General features: G+C 40.0%; 1 protein-coding gene across 2 annotated transcripts in view; it reads left to right on the top strand.

Annotated features, from left to right (window-relative positions):
• GAB2 (GRB2 associated binding protein 2) overlaps nucleotides 1-19,796 on the top strand; it is a 208,416-nt gene that overhangs the window by 66,825 nt on the left and 121,795 nt on the right. Inside the window, exon 1 of one of the 2 annotated variants that reach the window (XM_073019678.1) lies at nucleotides 4,976-5,437. The exons of the other annotated variant lie outside the window; for it this stretch is intronic. The gene's annotated coding sequence lies outside the window, so the exon portion shown is untranslated. Of the gene's footprint in view, nucleotides 1-4,975; nucleotides 5,438-19,796 lie in introns of those variants that run through there. 2 annotated transcript variants of the gene reach the window in all.

Here is a 19,796-nt window from a genome sequence, read left to right as displayed (position 1 = left end):
GCAATGTCATAAAGGTGGTTTGCCTTTGAAAATAAGCCAGAACCTAGAGAGTTAATAGAAATTGAACAGTGAAAGGGGAGTCCTTTTCTTCTGTCCTCAACTGGGGAGCCGCCAGGCTGTTTCACTTGCACGGCATGTGTTCCATTATGGCATAATGATGTAATTACCAGTAATGCTGCTGCTGCTTGAGTAGTGGTGGAGAGGCAGCATTAAGGAAAAGAGTAGCCCAGTTCTCTCCTAAGAGCCATTTCAGCCCACTTCAGTCTATTAGATTGAAGATGCTGGAAGGCGAATGGCTTCAGCACAGGAAAAGGTCAGATCTAAAAGCTTTTCTGAGCTTGGTATTTATTGTTGCTTTTTTGACCTTCAGAAAAGTCCCCTGTGTGTTTGTCCTTGATTCTTGCCTTTCCCATTAATGCTGAAAGCTGTATTGCTGTCCAGACCAGGTCTTTGGCACAGATGATTTCCTATGTGGTGTTATTTGAGAAAGCCTAGCCGCCACTCCAGATGACAAGTCGTATTGTCATTCATGCCACCATTGTGGTGTCAAAAGCCTTTTTAACTCTTGAATATTTTAGTTTTCAGCAATTCTGGACATATATATTATATATATGACATATATGACATATATATAATATTACATATTATATATTATATATGTCATATATATGATACAATACATATGATATGAGACAGTACAGTACATGTGATATGATCTATACTAATATCACATATGTATATTCTTTCACAAACTTGCCTAGACCTAAATAATTTATGAATTAATACTTTAAAACACAGAGAAGTAAGTAATAAGACTGAGTGCCTTGAGCAAACCTTTCTATGAATCTCTTTCAAAACATACAGCCTGCCACCTGATGATTATGAGGAGGTAATCATGGTCTCTGGAACACAGTAGACACTTCCAAAAGTGTTCCTTTGTTAGAGGGTAGCCATCATTCTTTCAGTAATATCAAGCACCTGCTGGGCCCATGGCACAGGTTATAGGAAGACGGCAAGTTTTCCTTATTTCAGTGGTTCTCAAAGTGCCATCCCTGGACCAACAGCACCAACACCACGTAAGATCCCGTTAGAAATGCACATTGTCAGGCCCCCAAGCCAGAGCTGCTGAATCACAAATTCTAGGCTGGGAGCCTTCAGGCTGTGTTTCACCAAGCTTTCCAGTGATTCTGATGCACACTGAAGTTTGAGAACCACTTCTTTATTTTGTAGTTTAGTACCAGGAGCTATTTGGCAATATAAAATACCCTATGTTTATCTAGAGTTGCACTGTCCAATACAGTAGTCATTAGCCATAGGCAGTTATTTAACTTTTAATAAATTAAAACCAAGTAAAATTAAAAATTCAGTTTCTGAGTTGTACTAGCCACAAGTGCTCAGTAGACATATGTTGCTAGTAGAAACCATTCTGGACAGCACAGATGTAAACATTTCTATTATCACACGAAGTTCTATTGAATAATGCTGGGCTCAAAGCAGTGGTCCTCAGATTTTGTCATGAATCGTATCATTAGTCTGTAAAATATACATTGTTGGGCCCTGTCCCCAGAGTTTCTTCCAGTGTTTCTCTTTTTTTCGAGACAAAGTCTCACTCTTTGACCCAGGCTGGAGTGCAAGGGTAGGATCTCGGCTCACTGCAACCTCCGCTTTCTGGGTTCAGGTGATTCTCCTGCCTCAGCCTCCTGAGTAGCTGGAATTACAGGCACACACCACCATGCCAGCTAATTTTTGTATTTTTAGTACAGATGAGGTTTCACCATGTTGGCCAGGCTGGTCTGCAACTCCTGATCTCAAGTGATCCACCCACCTCAGCCTCCCAAAGTGCTGGGGTTACAGATGCACGCCACCACTCCTGGCTCCCATTCCCAGAGTTTCTGATTCAGTAGATCTGGGGTAGGGCTGGAGAAGCTACACTTGTAACAAGCTTCTAGATGATGCTCATGCTGCTGGTACGGGGACCACTTTTTGAGAACTACTGGTCTTGAATAAGGATTCTTGATCTGAAATCTGTGAACCTTCAAAAATTATAGGCAAAATACTCTATGTACCCATATAATAGAGGTTGCAGGATATAGGACTCAGTTTTAATCTGATTCTCAAGTGGGTCAGCAGGTCAGGAGAACTTTTAGCTGCAGTTAACAGAAAATCTGACTAATAGTGACTTAAATCATAAGGACTTTGATATTCATTTAGCAAAGCAAGAGGCCGGAAGTTTCAGCATTCTTTCAGCGGCTCAAGTATGTCACCAGGAAAATCAGGCACTTTCCCTCCCCAGAAAACCCCTTATGTTTTTTTGGCCAGGACTAGGTCACATGCCCACCTCTAGATCATTCCCAGCAATGAGGAATGGGATTTCTATAATTAATTTTGATTCAGCCCTTGGGGTAAAGGGAGGGGATTTACCTTCCCTGATACCATCAGATCTCACCAGTTATCTGAACAAAATATGAATTCTGTAACAAGGATGAAGGGAGAAATGGCTATTTGGTCTCTCAGTGAGTGACCTAAAAAGTGTTAAGAGTATCTGGTCTGCATCCTTCCAGCTTATCACATGCTTTCAACTTGCTAGGCAGGCAGGGCGCAGACACGCTGAGCTGTGAAGCTCTGCTGAGCTCTGTCCTCTCGTGCCTTATGACAGGTTTTGTGAAGCCATCCTGCATGTAACGGGGATGACATGGCATGAGATTTAAGAGCCTGATCCAGGCTTCTGGGAGTCAGCATCAAGTCAGCCTTGAAACTAGTCCCTGTCTGACTTTGGCCCCCAATTGTTTTGTATGTGTGTGTGTGTGTGTTTGCTTGTTTGTTTGAGATGGAATCTCGGTTGTGTTGCCCAGGCTGGAGTGCAATGGCGTGATCTCGGCTTACTGTAACCTCTGCCTCCCGGATTCAAGCGATTCTCCTGCCTCAGCCTCCCAAGTATCTGGGATTACAGGCACCCACCACCACGCCCAGCTAATATTTTGTATTTTTATTAGAGACAGGGTTTCACCATGTTGCCCAGGCTGGTCTTGAACTCCTGACCTCAAGTGATCCTTCCACTTCGGCCTCCCAAAGTGCTGGTATTACAGGCGTGAGGCACTGTGCCTGACCTGGCCCCCCAATTCTTTTTAGAATTGGTTCCTTTTGGTCAAGACTCCCATTATTGTTTTCTCTCACCAGTCTCCTTGGAATTAGAGTCCTGGTCCTGGATTTGGGGACCAAACACTTGGAATTCTGCTGCCAGACTTCCAGTTCCCTATCTACTTACCCAGCTCCCTGCTGGTCTTCTCCCAGCAGTATGCTTTAGAGGCTTGGCTTTAAGTAGGGAGATCGTGTCTAAAAATGTACAGCGTGAGACTCTTTCACGTAGAAATGGTAAACGAAGCACTGGGAGTTAATGATATTATTGAAGGAGAAGATGTGAGAACCAAAACTCATACCACCCCTCTACTGAATCAAATGAAGGGCATGGTCATTTGTGTGTTCATCTGTACTCTCCACAGGTACCATGAATCCCAGGCTGAGAATCAACAAAGACCTTTTAGTGTTCCCTGTGGCCCTGGGAATCCAGAGAGTTGCTTGATGAAAGGGATGACAGCAGCTCAGCTGGCAGAGCTCTCTGCCTGCATCGCCTGCCCCCAGAGCAGTTCTGCTTTTACTTCTATGTTATGCTTCTATACAGAATCTTGTATATAGAAATAAATAATTCCACTTCTTAAAAAAAAAAAAAAGGCCACTGGGTAAAGGATGCCAAAGGCCCCTTCTAACACTGAGAATGGGCTTGAGAGCTGGAATACAGGTACTAGGCTATGACATGTGAAACAAGTGTAGTCCTGTCCTATTTTAGGAGAAGGAACTCTGACTCCCTTGTTCTCCACGTGGTTTTGAGCTGACAGTTGCCTCAGTCAACAGCTGGATACAGTACCCAATTGTTTGCAGCAAAAGTCCTGCGAGTCTGTTTCCTCTAAAAAGCTTCTTCCACGACTTCCTTCCCCCATCCTCCCAGGACAGAAGTGGACACAAGGGGGAACGTTTCAGTTCCCCTGCCGGGTCGTGTGTCTTCCTCTCATACCACTGTTCAGAATGTCTAGGGAATTTTTATTTTCCAAAGTTGCTTACCAGAAACAACTTGGCAGAGCATAGTTTGGGGAGGAGGCTTTAGTTCAATGAGCACAAAAGCACATGTTCCTGTGGTGAATTCTTAACGTGTGTGAAGGGGAAGCAAAGGAGCTTTAGTAAAATTGCAGTTCAGGCTAAGTCAGGAATGGAAATGAGGAACAACCAGAAAACATCACAGTTTGTTTTAGAGCATTTAGTCCCTGACTCTCAATAACACACACTCAGGCTTATGGCTGAATTTCAGTTTATCCTTGTATATACTTTTTAGAAGTTTTTATTTGGTATCATAATTTATAGTGAAACAATGAAAAGTCACTTGGCTTTATAAGATTTCAGAAAGTGAAACTTGGTTTCTGAAGAATAAACAGGCAACACAGCAGTCCTCAAAGAGGAAGTACATGAGAAACTGAGGGTTTAGGGAGATTATATTTAGTTAGAAACGCTGGGCCTTTGTTGAAAGTTGAAAAACCTGATCACTCCAGTCTTTGGAAGTTCTGAGGGAGAGCATGTCTTGCCAGAGTCTCACGGATGATTAGAGTTAATCCCGGCACCCAGGCCTCTTTACTGTCCCTCCGCAGTGTGGGTTCCCCTCCTGAGCTACCCCGTAGAGCCTAGTTTCCCAGGGTTTCTCTCTGTGGTCTGTTTTTGCAGCTCAAGTCATGTTCTCCTTGATCTGTTGGCCAGGCTTCAGGGGAGATGGACTACAGCTGGTCTGAAATAGGAAGACAGTAAATTTACTTAAACTTTCAGCATGACCCATTTGCCTAACTTTTTCCAATGTGATGAATGAAAATATAGACAACAGAATGTTTCACAAGACAGACAACTCAAAGAGAATAAGAATGAAGAAGTGTGCAATTTGTTTTTACCTTTATAAAGAAACATATTACAGAGCTTCTTGATTTTCTTTACTTTTTTTTTTTTTTCCTTTTTTCTTTTTTTTTACCTCTGTCATCTGTGATCCATTCGCCTGTTGAGCCAAGCTATTTTGGCATTTTTACTCTGGGAAACCAGTGGGTGGGTGAATGTGGAGGAGCCAAAAGTTAACAAAATACCAGCAAATGCTGGAGCCAAGTGAGAGGATTCTCCTCGGCTCCAAAGCAGAGGTGTACCCCACCTCCCACTCTCCCAAGCTGCTTTGAAAAAGGCTGCTAAAACTCCCCTATTAAAAAAAATTAAAAAGAAAAAAATCTCCGCTACTTGAGAGGATTTCTCAGTCCTGATGAAGGAAATCTCTAGCAACTCTTCTTGTCCCTAGGCTATCAGGGCTTTTCTTTTCTGAGGATGCCCTAAGCACTGTAGGGAATAATAGCATTGGAAGGTAAGTTTATCTGGTCTGATGCCAGCATACATCCTTGAATCCACATCTACTGTTTACTATCTGGGTGACTTTCAATGAGTTCTTTAAACTTTCTGAGCCTGTTTTCTCATCTGTAATAGAGATGATAGTGCCTACTTCATCAAAAGTGTTGGAATTAAGTAAGATGATTTGTAACTTAGTGCCAAACACCTCATTAATAATCAAGAAATGTTTTTTGCAATATCACTCATTTTCTCACCAACTTCTATACAGCTTCCTGTTTTCCCAGTGATCGTGAGATGGGAGGTAGTCGCTTGCTAACTTGATTCCAGTGGCAGCGGGAGTGGCAAAGGAAATTACTTTTTTTCCTTATCGACTTCAAAGGATAATTAACACACAGTAAATTATATCTGCGTAGATTTAATGAGTCTGATAGGTGTCTATCCGTACTCATGAAACAAGCACTACAGTGAAGATGTAGAACACTGGCATAATCCCCAAAACATTCCTCTTGCACCTTTGCAGTCTGTCCCTTTCTTTGCCCCTAGCCCCAGGCAAGCAGTCCTCTGTTCTTTGTCACTCTGAATTAGTTTGCATTTTATAGGAGTACAGTATGTACACTTTTTGTGTGGCTTATTTCACTCAGCATAGTGATTTCTGGATGTGTCCATGTTGTTGCATGTATCCATATTATTGCTGAGTAGTATTCCATTGTGTGTATATACCACCTATTAATATTGGGTTCTTTCTTGTTTCTGGCTATTTTAAATAAAGCTGATATGAGCATTCACTTGCAAATCTTTCTGCGGAGCACACATTTTCATTTCTCCCAGGTATACCCAGAAGTTGAATGGCTCAGTCATATGGTAGATACGTGTTAAACTTTTTGAGAAACTTCCAAACTGTATTGTTTTACTTTCATATCAACAGTGTCTGTGATTTCCAGTTGCTTCACAACCTCAGAAGTACTAGTGTGATCAGCTTTTTTAATTTTAGTTATTCTAATGGGTTTATATGTTATAGTATTCATTTTGGTTTTCATTTATTTCTCTGATGTCTAGTGATGTTGAGCACCATGTGCTAATTGGCATTTTGTATACTATCTTCTTTTGTGTAGTATCTGTTCGAATCTTTTGCCCATTTAAAAAATTGTGTCATTTATCTTCTTACTGAGTTGTATAAGTTCCTTTTATGATCTGGCTACCAGTTCTTTGTAAGATAGAAATATATTAAACATTTCTTTAAATCTGTGAAAACATGTGAATACAGTTGATCCTTGAATAAAATGGGCTTGAACTGCATGGGTCCGTTTATACTTGGATTCTTTTCAGTAAAAGTGACACTGAGTGGGCTTGCCTTTCCTGCCTCCCCGTCTACCTCCTCTACCTCTTCTGCTTCTGTCACTGCTGAGACAGCAAGTCTAACCCCTTCTTTTCCTCCTTCTCCTCAGCCCACTCAATGTCAAGATGAAGACAAAGACCTTTGTGATGATCCACTTCCACTTAATCAATACTAAATACATTTAAATCTTCCTTATTATTTTCTTTTCTCTATCTTTACTGTAAAAATGCAATACATAATATGTATAACATACCAAGTATGTGTTATTCCACTGTTTATAGTAGTTAAGTTTCAGGGGAGTCAAAAGTTGTACATGGATTTTGACTGCTTTGGAGGGAGCCATGCTCCAACCCCCATGTTGTTCAAGGTTCAACTGAATGTTCTCCCAGTTTGTGGCATGCCCTTTCCTTCTCTTAATTGTATCATTTGAGGAACAAAAGCTTTGAATTTTGATGAAGCTTAGTTTTCAGTTTTTCTTTTATGATTTATGCTTTTTGTTTACTTAAAGGTCACAAAGATTTTTCTCCTATGTTTTCTTGTAGGAGTTGTTTTAATTTAGGTCTATAATCCAGTTCAAGTTAATGTTTGTATATGGTGTGAAGCAAGGGCTAATATGGGAATTATCTTTTAAGTAAGTGTCTATTATGTATCAGGAACTTTATTTCTCAAGACATGAATGTTCTAAGATAATTATCCTCATTTTAATGGTGAAGAAAACAAGTCTCAGAAATACTAACTTGCTCAAATCTTAAAACCAAGGCTCAAGTCCGTGACTGCCCAACTCCAAAGCCCATGTTCTTTCTACCTTATTATGTTGGCACTGTTTTCAACATCAATTTGGATCCATATGAAAACACCCAGCTGTACCCTATGAGGAGGATGTAAAAATATGAGATGGTACTTGACACTCTGAAGACATTCGGATATCCAAACCCAACCTTATGACATTGGCCACAGCAAGGGTGCTGGGAACTAGAACCAGGGGTTCCATGTCAAGCCATTTGCTTAGGTCTGTATCTCAAAAGCTATATATAAATACAACTTTCTTGGTACCCTCTTGATAAGGAGCCTTATACTGAACTCTTTTTCTCTTTTATAGCTGGTCCATCAGAAACATGAAGTTAAGTACTTGGCCACACAGACAGTTAATCCTTAGAGCACCCAGCTGGATGGCTCAGTCCCACTGTGTTTGGTTTGAGTTTTTATTTTTGGAAAACAAATAGTGAGTCAGTCTCCTTTCCCTTTCTCTGCCTCACCACTCCTTCTGGATTCTTTTAGATGCTGTGGTCAAACTAGGTAAACAGTATTTTTCTTAAAATTTTCCTTGAGCCGTGACAGAATCATGCGAGAGGTTCCCTGGCTCTGATACTTAATACCACTCTCTAAAAAGAAAGGTCTATTGCAGGCTATTCACTTTTGTCATCTTGAAAGAGTCTCTGAGTCTTACCTAGCAGGAATATTTTGTTTCTTTTCCAAAAAAAAAAAAAAAAAAAAAATGGGGAAGGGATGCAAAGAGAGGTATGGATGTCCATACCTCTCTGTTCTTGCTTCTCGTTAATGTAGACTTGGTAAATTCTCCTCTTATCTTCTCTTCTCAGGCAGCATGATGTAGGGGGAAGAATATGGAGCTTTAAAGTGAGAAGTACCTACATTTGAATCCCAGCTCCAGTATTTACATAGCTAGCAAATCACCCAATCTCTATGAAGTTCAATTTCCTATTCTGTAAAATGGGAATAACAAGTACTTTATGGGTTTGTTACACAGTGTCTGGCATATGTGTGTTCTTATATTATTTCCTTCTGTTCTCTTTTTTTTATATCTCTTTCTGAAGAGTAAGGATGTGAGATACTCACTCATAAAAAGTTGGAATAAGGGGGTGTTGGAGGCTTATAAAGGGTACTTTTTGAGTACGGAGCCCTATTTAAGGTACCTTAACAGTTTTATTGCTTTCACTTTGGCTAATCCAGGCATTCTGATTTCAAAGCCCAGCCATGAAGAGTGAAGAATTATAGTCATTCTTCCTGTTATTTTTAAGTTTATTTTAAATTTTTTACAGCTGTCAATTTGATTGTCCTGAGTCTCTGTAAGCAAATTCTACTCTCTGTGATGCAATTATTTGCTAGTGAGAAATTTATCTTATGGGCAACAGTGCGATTTAGGAAAGGAGTGGAGGAGAAAAGACAGTTTATCTGTCTAATACAGAGAGGATCAAATATAAATTGGTGGGAGAGAGTGGGAAACTCTGATAACAAATTTGGGAGAGTTATACCTCTGTCTTGGGAAACAGAGCCCTGAGAAACACCAATCTGTGTGTCAGCTGGTAGGATGAGGACAGTCGGTGTCTCCCACTATCTTCTGGTTACCGGGCCTTCCAGTTGGCGTCATTTTCCTCTGTTCCACAAGAAGTTCCTTTCCATTTCAGTCTGGGGTGCTGGCCTCTGCCTCCTTTTTGCCTACTAAAAATTCTGTGGACTCTCAAATTACCATTTTCAAACTTGTACATTCTTCGAGATGCAGCTCAAGGCGTAGTTCTTCCAAGAAGCCTCTCCCTTGACTATTCTGCACAGTTTAATGGTGCCGAGGCCACCCTAAATTATTCAGGTAGCCTTGAGAATCTGAACCTGTGAATATTTAATGAATTACAAAATGTGTGTGTTGAGGAATAGGAGTTAGTTACAGAGAGATAGATCAGAATTAGTACCAACAAGAAGCGCTTCTACCTGACTCTTTACTTGTACCACTTTTGTCTTCTCAACTAAATTCCTAAACCTTTGCAGGATTGCCTTTCTAAAGCCAGGTGACTATGTAACTCTAACATAAATACAGCTCTAGTTTCATCTGTTTGCCTAGTGTTCGTATTCTCTCTACAATTTTGGGTACAATTTTTTGGTTTTGAGACAGGATTTCACTCCCATTGCCCAGGCTGGAGTCAATGGTGCGATCTTGGCTCACTGCAACCTCTGCCTCCTGAGCTCAAGGAATCCTCCTACCTCAGCTTCCGAGTAGTTGGGACTGTAGGCGCATGCCACCATGCCTAGCTAATTTTTGTATGTTTAGTAGAGATGGGGTTTTGCCATGTTTCCCAGGCTGGTCTTGAACTCCTAAGCTCAAGTGATTCACCCGCCTCCCTCCCTCCCTCCTGTGCCAGGATTATAGGCATGTGCCACAGCACCTAGCCTGGGTACAGTTTATTTCACTTAATGTTGTAAGCTTAAAAATGCTTATTATGAAGTTTATTATAAACTTTGAGGATAATTTAATGGCTGCAGTGTGACTCACTCATTAAACCATTTTTGTGCCACCAAGACATTGGACCCTGTGTCCTAGTTTTTAAAAAAAGATATTGTTGAATCATTAAAGCCTTTAGGCAGACTTGTCTTATGCAGTTTATCAATTATACCTAAAATTCTGTTTTTCCCTCCATAACTGTATACAGAATATTTTGACTGTCCAACAAGTAAGATGAAGGAATTAATTTTTTTTCTCCTTAAAATGTTCATTGTATGGATGAATAACATTTACAATTAGATCTATGAAATATCTTAGGTTTTGTTTGTGATTGACTCTAAGAATTAAAAAACAATAAATACTCTTTGTAACACTATAGTCATGTAAATATTCACAGCATAGCTGAGTTTCATAATTTGACCCATAGGACAAAAATAAGGTTTGATGATATTAAGCCTGCAATATTTAAAAGAGAGTATTCCAAACATCAAGATCAAATAGATTCTCTTTCTGTCACTTGCCACATTTTCTTTCCTTTGCATTTATACCTTGTCTTTGCTTTTTGTTTACTTTGGAATTTTTAATTGCTTTTTTTTATCTTAATTGGAGATGTTTTTCCTGATTGAAGAAAAAAAGCATCCGCCTTTACCTTATGACTAAGATTGCTTAGCTTCTTAATCATACTATTTGTTATAGGAAAATGACTTTCATCTTGACACATTTTTCTCTAAGTCCTCAGAGTTCCTGTTCTAATTTCAAGGCCTGCATTGAAATCCTGAATTAAATATTTTTCGCATGCCATGTCATCCTATTTCTTAAAACCCTTTTTAATTTTGCTGTAAATCATCCCTGGTAATTTGTTCAGAAAGAGTACACAGGAGTTAAACTTTCTAACTCCTTGCATATCTAAAATGTTTTGCTCAGCTGTTCTATAGACAGTCCTTCAACTCACACTTTGATTTCTGCTCCTTTTCCTGCTGTTACTCTCCTTATTGTCTAATTCTGTGCTCTTCAGTATGGTAGCTTCTGGCTACCCAGTCTGTTGAGTACTTGAAATCTGGCTTATCTGAAGTGAGATGTGCTGCAAGTATCAAATACACACTAGATTTTAAGGACTTCGTACAAAAGTAAGCAAAAATATACATAGTATTTTTACATTGATTATATATTGAAATAATATTTTAGATATATTAGGCTAAAATACATGAAAATTAATTTCACCTGTTTCTTTTTACATTTTAAATGTGGCTACTATAAATTTTTAAATCACTTATGTGCCTCACGCTACATTTGTATTTGACAGTGTTGCTGTAATTCCCAAGAAGCAGCAGTGGCTGCCGCATACAGCCTTTCCCCATATTCCTGAACCTGGCTTCTTTGGGTGGGTTATGATACATCAGCATTATAGTATGTCTATAATGATGTACATTTACCAATATAATCCCATCTATTTCCATCTTTCGAAAATAGTTAAGAATGTCTAGTCTGTCTTTTTGCCCTTATTCCTCTCTCCATCTCCCTCCCCTCCTCCTCTCTCCCTCTCTCTCCCTCTTCCTCCTTCTCTCTCCCTTTTCCTCCTTCTCTCTCCCTCTTCCTCCTTCTCTCTCCCTCTTCCTCCCTCTCTCTCCCTCTTCCTCCCTCCCTCTCTCTCCCTTCCTCCCTCTTTCTCCCTTCCTGCCTCCCTCCCCTCCCTCTCTCTCCCTTCCTCCCTCCCTCTCTCCTTACCCCCTTCCCTCTTTCCCTTCCCTAATTATATTATTCCTTCTTGTGCTACATTGACACTTCTTTGGGGTTTGGGAGGAAAATGAATTTTCAGTCTATCAACAGGGAAGCAGAAGATTTTACTCATCTCATCACTATTTTTAACAACAGTACAACGGTTATCGTCATGTGTAAGTCAGTCTACATCTCTAGATATTTTCTTATGGTGGGTTTCTAGAAATAGATAAACTGTTCAGATTATGAATTTCTTAAGATTCTTGATATACGGCCGGGCGCGGTGGCTCAAGCCTGTAATCCCAGCACTTTGGGAGGCCAAGACGGGTGGATCACGAGGTCAGGAGATCGAGACCATCCTGGCTAACACGGTGAAACCCCGTCTCTACTAAAAAATACAAAAAACTAGCCGGGCGAGGTGGCGGGCACCTGTAGTCCCAGCTACTCGGGAGGCTGAGGCAGGAGAATGGCGTAAACCCGGGAGGCGGAGCTTGCAGTGAGCTGAGATCCGGCCACTGCACTCCAGCCTGGGCGACAGAGCGAGACTCCGTCTCAAAAAAAAAAAAAAAGATTCTTGATATACATATTGACAAGTTGATTCCTCAAAAAAGTAACTAATTTATATTCTCAGTGGATTATTCAATAAAAGGTGGGAGAAATTACTCAAGGGTACCTACATTCACATCTCAACCCCTTATGTGGGTCTTTTATCTCAGCTTCTGTGGAAAAATTGGCCTCTTTTCTGAATCACTAAACTTTTCTGAGCCTCTTTTATTTGTAAAACTGGTATAATCGTACCCTGAAGTAATGTATGGAAAAGCTCATTGAAAGTGGTATTTTATTATTTCATCAAGTGCTTAAGAGCCTCCTACTTGTACTAAATACATGTTCTGTACTAGGAACTATGGAGGATGTCTAAATGATGTGAACTTTGGCCTCAAAACCAATTTACAAAAAAGAAGCTACCACACAAGTCTTTTTGTGATATCTAACAAGAAGTGCAGGCTGGGCGCAGTGGCCCACGCCTGTAATCCCAGCACTTTGGGAGGCCGAGGCCGGTGGATCACGAGGTCAGGAGATTGAGACCATCCTGGCTAACACAGTAAAACCCCGTCTCTACTAAAAATACAAAATTTAGCTGGGCGTGGTGTTGGGCGCCTGTAGTCCCAACTACTCCAGAGGCTGAGGCGGGAGAATGGCATGAACCCGGGAGGTGGAGCTTGCAGTGAGCTGAGATGTGCCACTGCACTCCAGCCTGGGTGACAGAGCGAGACTCTATCTCAAAAAAAAAAAAAAAAAAAAAAAGTGCAAAGTCTTGAAGGGGTTTAGAGGAGGGACGGTTTGTATTGTATTTTAAAGATCAAGGACAACAGCCTAGAGGAGGTGGCATTTAAGGTAAACCTTGAAGGAGGAGTTTAATTTCAACAGAGAGTAAGGCTGGGAGTAATGAGATGTGAGAATGATCTTGAGAAGAGGCACAGAGGGTAGGTTCAGGGCAGATCCATTGATAGCATTCACTAGAGTGTAAGCAAAAGGCAAGAGGAAAACTGAAATTGTAGGTTGAAATTTTTATTTCTGCGAGTATACTTACTTGCATGTGCACAGAAGGTGGTGATCCCTATATTTATTTCTGCTATGTGTCAATAGTGGAGGTGGAGATAAATAATGTCATTGTTTTAGCTCTGGCCAGAATTCATTAGGCACGGTTTGTTGTCCATGGGGAGGGGAGCACAACACACACTGACCTTTGTCTCCCTTCCACACAGGCTGATGGAGATTCTGAGGCATTTTTAAACGTTGCACTTAGCCATTCAGATGATAACTTGGATCAGAAATTTTGAGAAGTGATGGGATGTAGAAGATCCCTGAAGTGAGGAGTAACTGAGACAAAGGATAGGCTAGCAATAGAGAGACAAATGAGGGAATTAGACCTTTGGTAACATCTTGAAAAGGTGAGTTTTGTGAAACAAAGAGTATGGCGGGCAAGTACCTAGCAGGTTCTGAATATTTGTTCTTTAGGAGTCACCACTTAAACAAGACCCCAAGAGTGACATTAGGTGTAACCAAAGTGAAATTGTTGACTATTTGATGAGATTCATGAGCATGGGCATTAAATGATATCTTTTAAGAAACCATTGGCAGTCCTGGAGCTGATGACCCTAGTGCAGGATCATTATGGTTGCTTCTTTCATCATCTTCATTTGATGACATATTTGAATTGAACTTAAACTATACCTAAGCCTTAATCCCAGGGTCTGCTAGTGACTCAGCTCAGCACATCTAAAGGCAATGATTATTCAAGGAGACTACATTGGTATCTCCTGTCACACCAACATTTAGTATGCTATACTGATTCCCTAAATATATCTCATTGTCATTCTCCAATATTTACCATTTACCAATATTATCCCCTTTCTTATTTCTCTATTCACAGGCTCTTAAGTAATGCCTAGAGCACAGCAATTGCTCAATAAAAGTGTATTGAAGAAATGACACATAATAGGCATTTAATAAATGTTGAATGAATAAATGAATATATCCAATAAAAGCAAATGCTTCCTTTATTGGATGAGAGATGTAAAACCATAGACTCAAGAATAAAGTGATGGGGTACGGGGTAAAGTAAGATAGTAGATATAATCAGGAGCTTCTAACTGAGCTGGAGTCACCTTTAATGCCAGGTACATGAACTTGACTTCATTTTATAGGCATCAAAAAAGAGCATCTTTGAATGTTGCTGAAGATGAAAAATATCTTGGGCATGGTAGTAGGGAGATGGGAGGGAGGTTTACTGTTCCTTAAATGAGCCTTGTCCCTTCCTGCTTCCCTGCGGCTGCTCACCACTGTGATGAGGAAAGAGAAGATTTTGAGCCAGATCTGGGTTTGAGACCTAGATTTACCTTGGGCAAATTTCTTAAACTGGTTAAAGGCTTTGAGAGATACACCCTTTCCTAGGGTCATCTGTTGTGAGGTTGTGAGGTATAGATGAGAATTTATGTGTAAGTACTTAGCATGGTATCTGTCACATGGTAAATACTTTATTTTCTTCCTTTCCTGGGGAGTTTCCTTTTCTCTCTTCCCCCAGTCTTACTAAACTCCTGCCCATCTTTTTTTTTTTTTTTTTTTTTTTTTTTTTTTGCCTCTTCTCATGACCAGTGTAGCTTTTCCAGAGTTCCCAGATGAGACAGATATAGGCTTTCCCTTTGTTCATCTTCATTTGTGGAAATTTAGACTTTTGAAGAAAGATTTCAAAGTGATAGGAGGAATGGCACAGGAAAGGGTAGAAATCTGAATAAAATAATACTGTATTTGGGAGCAGCAAAATAAGGGTCCGTGAGAGGCTGTATGCACAGGGTGAATAAAGGCATCTTGTCACTTAGGGCAACATCGTTGATTCTCAGCCCATCTTTGTTCATACCAGGAGGCCAAAGAGGAAGACTGTCTTGCCAGTTCCTAGAATCAGCCACAAAAAAGCGGCTACTCACTCCTCTTTATTCAGTGAGAGCTAGCTACCAATCTCCCAGATAGCCCTGAGCTTTTAGAATCTGATGGTATGTTTTGATTAGGATTAGAGCAGTCATTCTACAGACTTTTTCTAAGGAGACCGAACTTGGTAAGCAGAATAGAAAACATACAGAATGACATCAGTCTGGTAAGCTTTGACGGAAACAACCAAAGATGGTCAACACAACTGCTTGTTCTTTTATTTACCATTTCACACCTGGTGCAGTCAGGAAGCTACATTTAAAAAACAATTTTCTCTTTAAAAAGAAAAACAACCCATAGTCAAAAAAGCACTTATTCGCTATAAAGCTGGAAGGATTCATTCATTGGAGGTGATGGTTCAGATTTGTAGAATTTAGAATTTTGTGGATGGAAGGGGGCCTTAGAGTTGAATAAGGTCTTCAAAAGAAAACAAAAGGCTCTTGCTTTCTGTATGAACAGAGTTTATTTACAAGACAGTTTTTCGTGATCTATGAGGGATGATTTCAGACAATTAGCTAATTGGTTGAGGCAGGTGACCTATCAGCTCTGCAGAGGGGATGTTTGCTCTTAGGGATCTATATAAAGAACATATCTTACACTTTCCATGACAGTCAAAAGCAGCCCCATTAATCCTCCTATGTAAGGCCAGTCATAACCACAGAACAGATGAGGAGTGCATTTCATGAGAACCTTAACAGCTGCCAACAGTTGATCACTGCCACCATCAGCTCAGTGTTGTGTGGGGCTTTGAAGTATTTCTGAATGATCTTCCAATTTGCTGTATCGTAGGGCGTAAGCGGCTTTCCAGATACAGTCTGTTTATTTTTTAAGTGTTATCTGATGCTTAGTCTGTTGAAATGACCCTTGTCTATTGTATAAAAAACAAGGGCAGGACTGACTTGTGACCATCTTGAAACCCCAAATGGGTACAAAAAAAGAAAAGAGAACAGGGAAAGTTTCGCTAGGCAAATGTTACATTTTTCTGGATTTCAAATATGAAAGAAATTCACATTGAAAGAAGAGGGTCATAGATTTGTCATGAAAGGAATCAGGGCCGGGCATGGTGGCTAATGCCTATAATCTCAGCACTTTGGGAGGCTGAGGCAGGTGGATCACTTGAGGACGGGAGTACAAGACCAGCCTGGCCAACATGGCAAATCCCCACCTCTACTGAAAATACAAAAAAATTAGCTGGGTTTGGTGACACGTGCCTATAATCCCAGCTACTCGGGAAGCTGACGCACAAAAATTGCTTGAATTTGGGAGGTAGAGGTTGTGTAGTGAGCTGAGATCATGCCACTGCACTCCAGCCTGGGCAACAGAGTAAGACTCTGTCTCAAAAAAAAAGTTGAGGGGTGTACAGGGAATCAGAAGAAGATGACCAATATGTGTGAATCAGTAAATTCAGTCTCGTTGCCCTCAGTCTAAAACCCAGTGATATTTGGAGTCATTGTTTTTGGAACGTATTATTAAGGTGTACCCAGAATGTGAAGTTTAATGAGGAAAACGGCTATAACAATCATGGGATGACTGGTCCTTCAAACCAGAACAACCACGCTACTGGTCATTAAGAGACCTGGTTTTTGTGACACTGTGTGTAGCCTTGTTAGTGTATTGGTTAAGGTCAGGGCTTTGGGTCTGTCAGAAATGGGATTAAATTCTGTTTTTGTCACCTACCTACTTTATAACCTTGGCTATGTACATGGTAAGCATTTATCTCAGGGATATTTTCAGTTTATGTAAGAGAAAGCGCATAGTGTGTTAAATAGTGCATTTTTCTCACATTACAAGAAGTTTAGAATAAGCAGTTGCTGCCTTTGATGTAGACAGTGTTGTAATCAAGGATGCTTCTTCTGTTTTCCCAGCCAGCCATATAGTGTGTTGGCTTTCAGCCTCCTGGTAGCAAGAGAATCAAAAGCTTTCCCAGGAACCTCCAAAAGATTTCTACTTATGTCTTATTATTCAGAACTGTGACATGTGGATACCTCCAATTACTAGGAAAGTAAACATTCTGTTTGCCTAGACTCTCTAAGGACAAACAAGGAAAAGGGATTGTGAATAGGCATTATGTTATCCAGCCAACAGTGCAGTGTCTGGCATTGAATTGAATTGAACATTGAACATTCAGTGCTATTATGATGGTGATGGTAACAGATAACTCACTTCGTCCTGCTCTCCTGAAGAGTCAGGTAATATGATATTTAACATTTTGTAGTTTATGGAGAACTTTTATAAGACGTGTGATGGTGGTTATTGTTTTTATGTGTTTCGAAGTTCCTTGCTGACTGAGCCAAAGAAAGAAGATCAACTAGGAAGGATAGTGTAGTCCAGGCCTTCATACTGACCTGGCCTGGCCTCAGGTCTTTTGCTTATAAAGCCTTCTCAAACCACTCTGAACTACAGCAGTTGCTCATGCCTCTAAACTGCTAATATTACTTCTGACTTAATGCTGTATTTGTGCTGCTTTATATTTTAAAAATGTACATGGCTTCTTAGCTAAGTTTGGAACTCCTTAATTACAGGATCTACATAGAATGTGCCTTACGGAATATAGAGAGGAACTCATTTGTGGTTCATTTATTGACAAAACATTTCTACTTCTCACCATTAGCTGCACTTGAGATAGGGTAGGGATGGGGAGTGATTACAATGATGCTTTCTTCTTCTATGAGGGAAGACTTTTATTTTCTTTGCCTAATACTCTACCATTCTTTCTCCAACTTCCACCTTCTTTCTCTTTTCCCCGCCTCTAAGAGAACAGTGTGGGTTGTCAGGGGATAAAATACATAATTCCATTCTTCTATTACTTTCCAGCCTCTCCTTAACTAAATCTTGTCTGTGACTTCACTGTGGGGAATTCTGCCTTACTTCCTAGTAGGGCAAAAACTTCTGACCCCTCCCTGCCATTTCTGAGACTACAGCAAAAAGGAGACCCTTGCAAAGTAGCTTCTGGTACCTTTTGCATATTGCCTTTTGCACTATCCTTATTTCTTTTTGGACATTTGATTTAAAAGGCAAATAGTACTAGATAAGGAAATCAAACCCACTAACCAAAATCTACACTAAGAAGCAAATGATTATCTGATCTTTTGCTGAGACCAAATGCTAAAAATGTGTTGAGATCGTGGAACCCAAAGGTATTAGATGAACACTGAGCAAGGAGCATTTAATAACAAGGCTAGTTGCTAGTTGCCCAGTCCAAGGTTCTTTGAATGTTGTTCCCTGTTAGTGCTAGCACTACAGTCTTCAGAAGTCCACAGTGAAAGGTAGATGCCAGAGTACTCACAGCCAGATTTCTGAGCAGATGAATGCAATGGCTTTTCTTCTCTTTACTGTGATATTTTAGAAATAGAAATGACTAGATGCTAACATATTTTAGTTCAATATATGTCACTTTTAAGTCATTAATCCAATTCTTTTGTTTATTTTGTTTCTAATTGCACAGATACCAAGAATTTCTTAACATTTTTCTCATACCCTTTGGCCACTTAATGTTTCCATGCTTTTTATTCCTGTTCATTTTTCACTGTTTGATGATGGTTATAGTTTAAATATAGAAAAAACAATGTCAGCTGTGGCACCTGTATTTCCAGGGTCTAAAATAAACTTAATGTGTAGACATCCATAGACAAACACAAAATTCTAACTATTACCTGTTTATAATACAAAGCACTCTACCAAGGTTTTAGAGATTTAAGGTGCCAGTTAATTATCCTTCCTCCCAGGAAGTCAAGTTATCTTTGTCTGCTAATGATATGAACTTAATATTTGGAAAAACCTGAAGACTTCACCAAAAAAAAAAAAAAAACCCAACTGTTACAACTGATAAATTCAATAAAGTTGCAGGATACAAAATCAGCATATAAAAATCAGTAGCATTTCTATATGTCAGCAGTGAACAATCTGGGAAATAATTTTTTTTTTTTTTTTTTTTTTTGAGAGATGGAGTCTTGCTCTGTTGCTCAGGCTGCAGTACAGTGGCCTGATCGTGGCTCACTGCAACCTCCACCTCCCATGTTCAAACAATTCTCCTGCCTCAGCCTACTCAGTAGCTGAGACTACAGGCGTGCATCATGATGCCCAGCTAATTTTTGTATTTTTAGTAGACACAGGATTTCACCATGTTGGCCAGGCTGGTATTGAACTCCTGGCTTCCAGTGATCCACCCGCCTCCTAAAGTACTGGGATTACAGGCGTGAGCCACCACGCCCAACCCAGAAAATAATTTTTTAAAAAGTAATCCCATTTACAGTAGCCACAAATAAAATTAAATGCCTAGGAATTAATTTAACCAAAAAAGTGAAAGATGTCTATAATGAAAACTGTAACACACTGATGAAAGAAACTAAAGAGGGCACCAGAAAATAGAAAGATATTCCATGCTCATGGATTGGAAGAATTAATATTGTTAAAATGTCCATACTACCCAAATCTACAGATTTGGTGCATTCCCTGTCACAATACCAATGACATTCTTCACAGAAATAGAACAATCCTGAAATTTATATGGAACCACAAAAGATCCAGAATAACCAAAGCTATCCTAAGCAGAAAGAACAAAACTTGAGGAATCACATTACCTGACTTCAAATTATACTACAGAGCTAT

Source organism: Chlorocebus sabaeus, chromosome 1 (genome assembly GCF_047675955.1).
Source record: "Chlorocebus sabaeus isolate Y175 chromosome 1, mChlSab1.0.hap1, whole genome shotgun sequence".
Taxonomy (NCBI): Eukaryota; Metazoa; Chordata; class Mammalia; order Primates; family Cercopithecidae; genus Chlorocebus; species Chlorocebus sabaeus.
The sequence above is the reverse complement of the archived record's forward strand: the minus strand, read 5'-3'. Positions and strand labels throughout refer to the sequence as shown.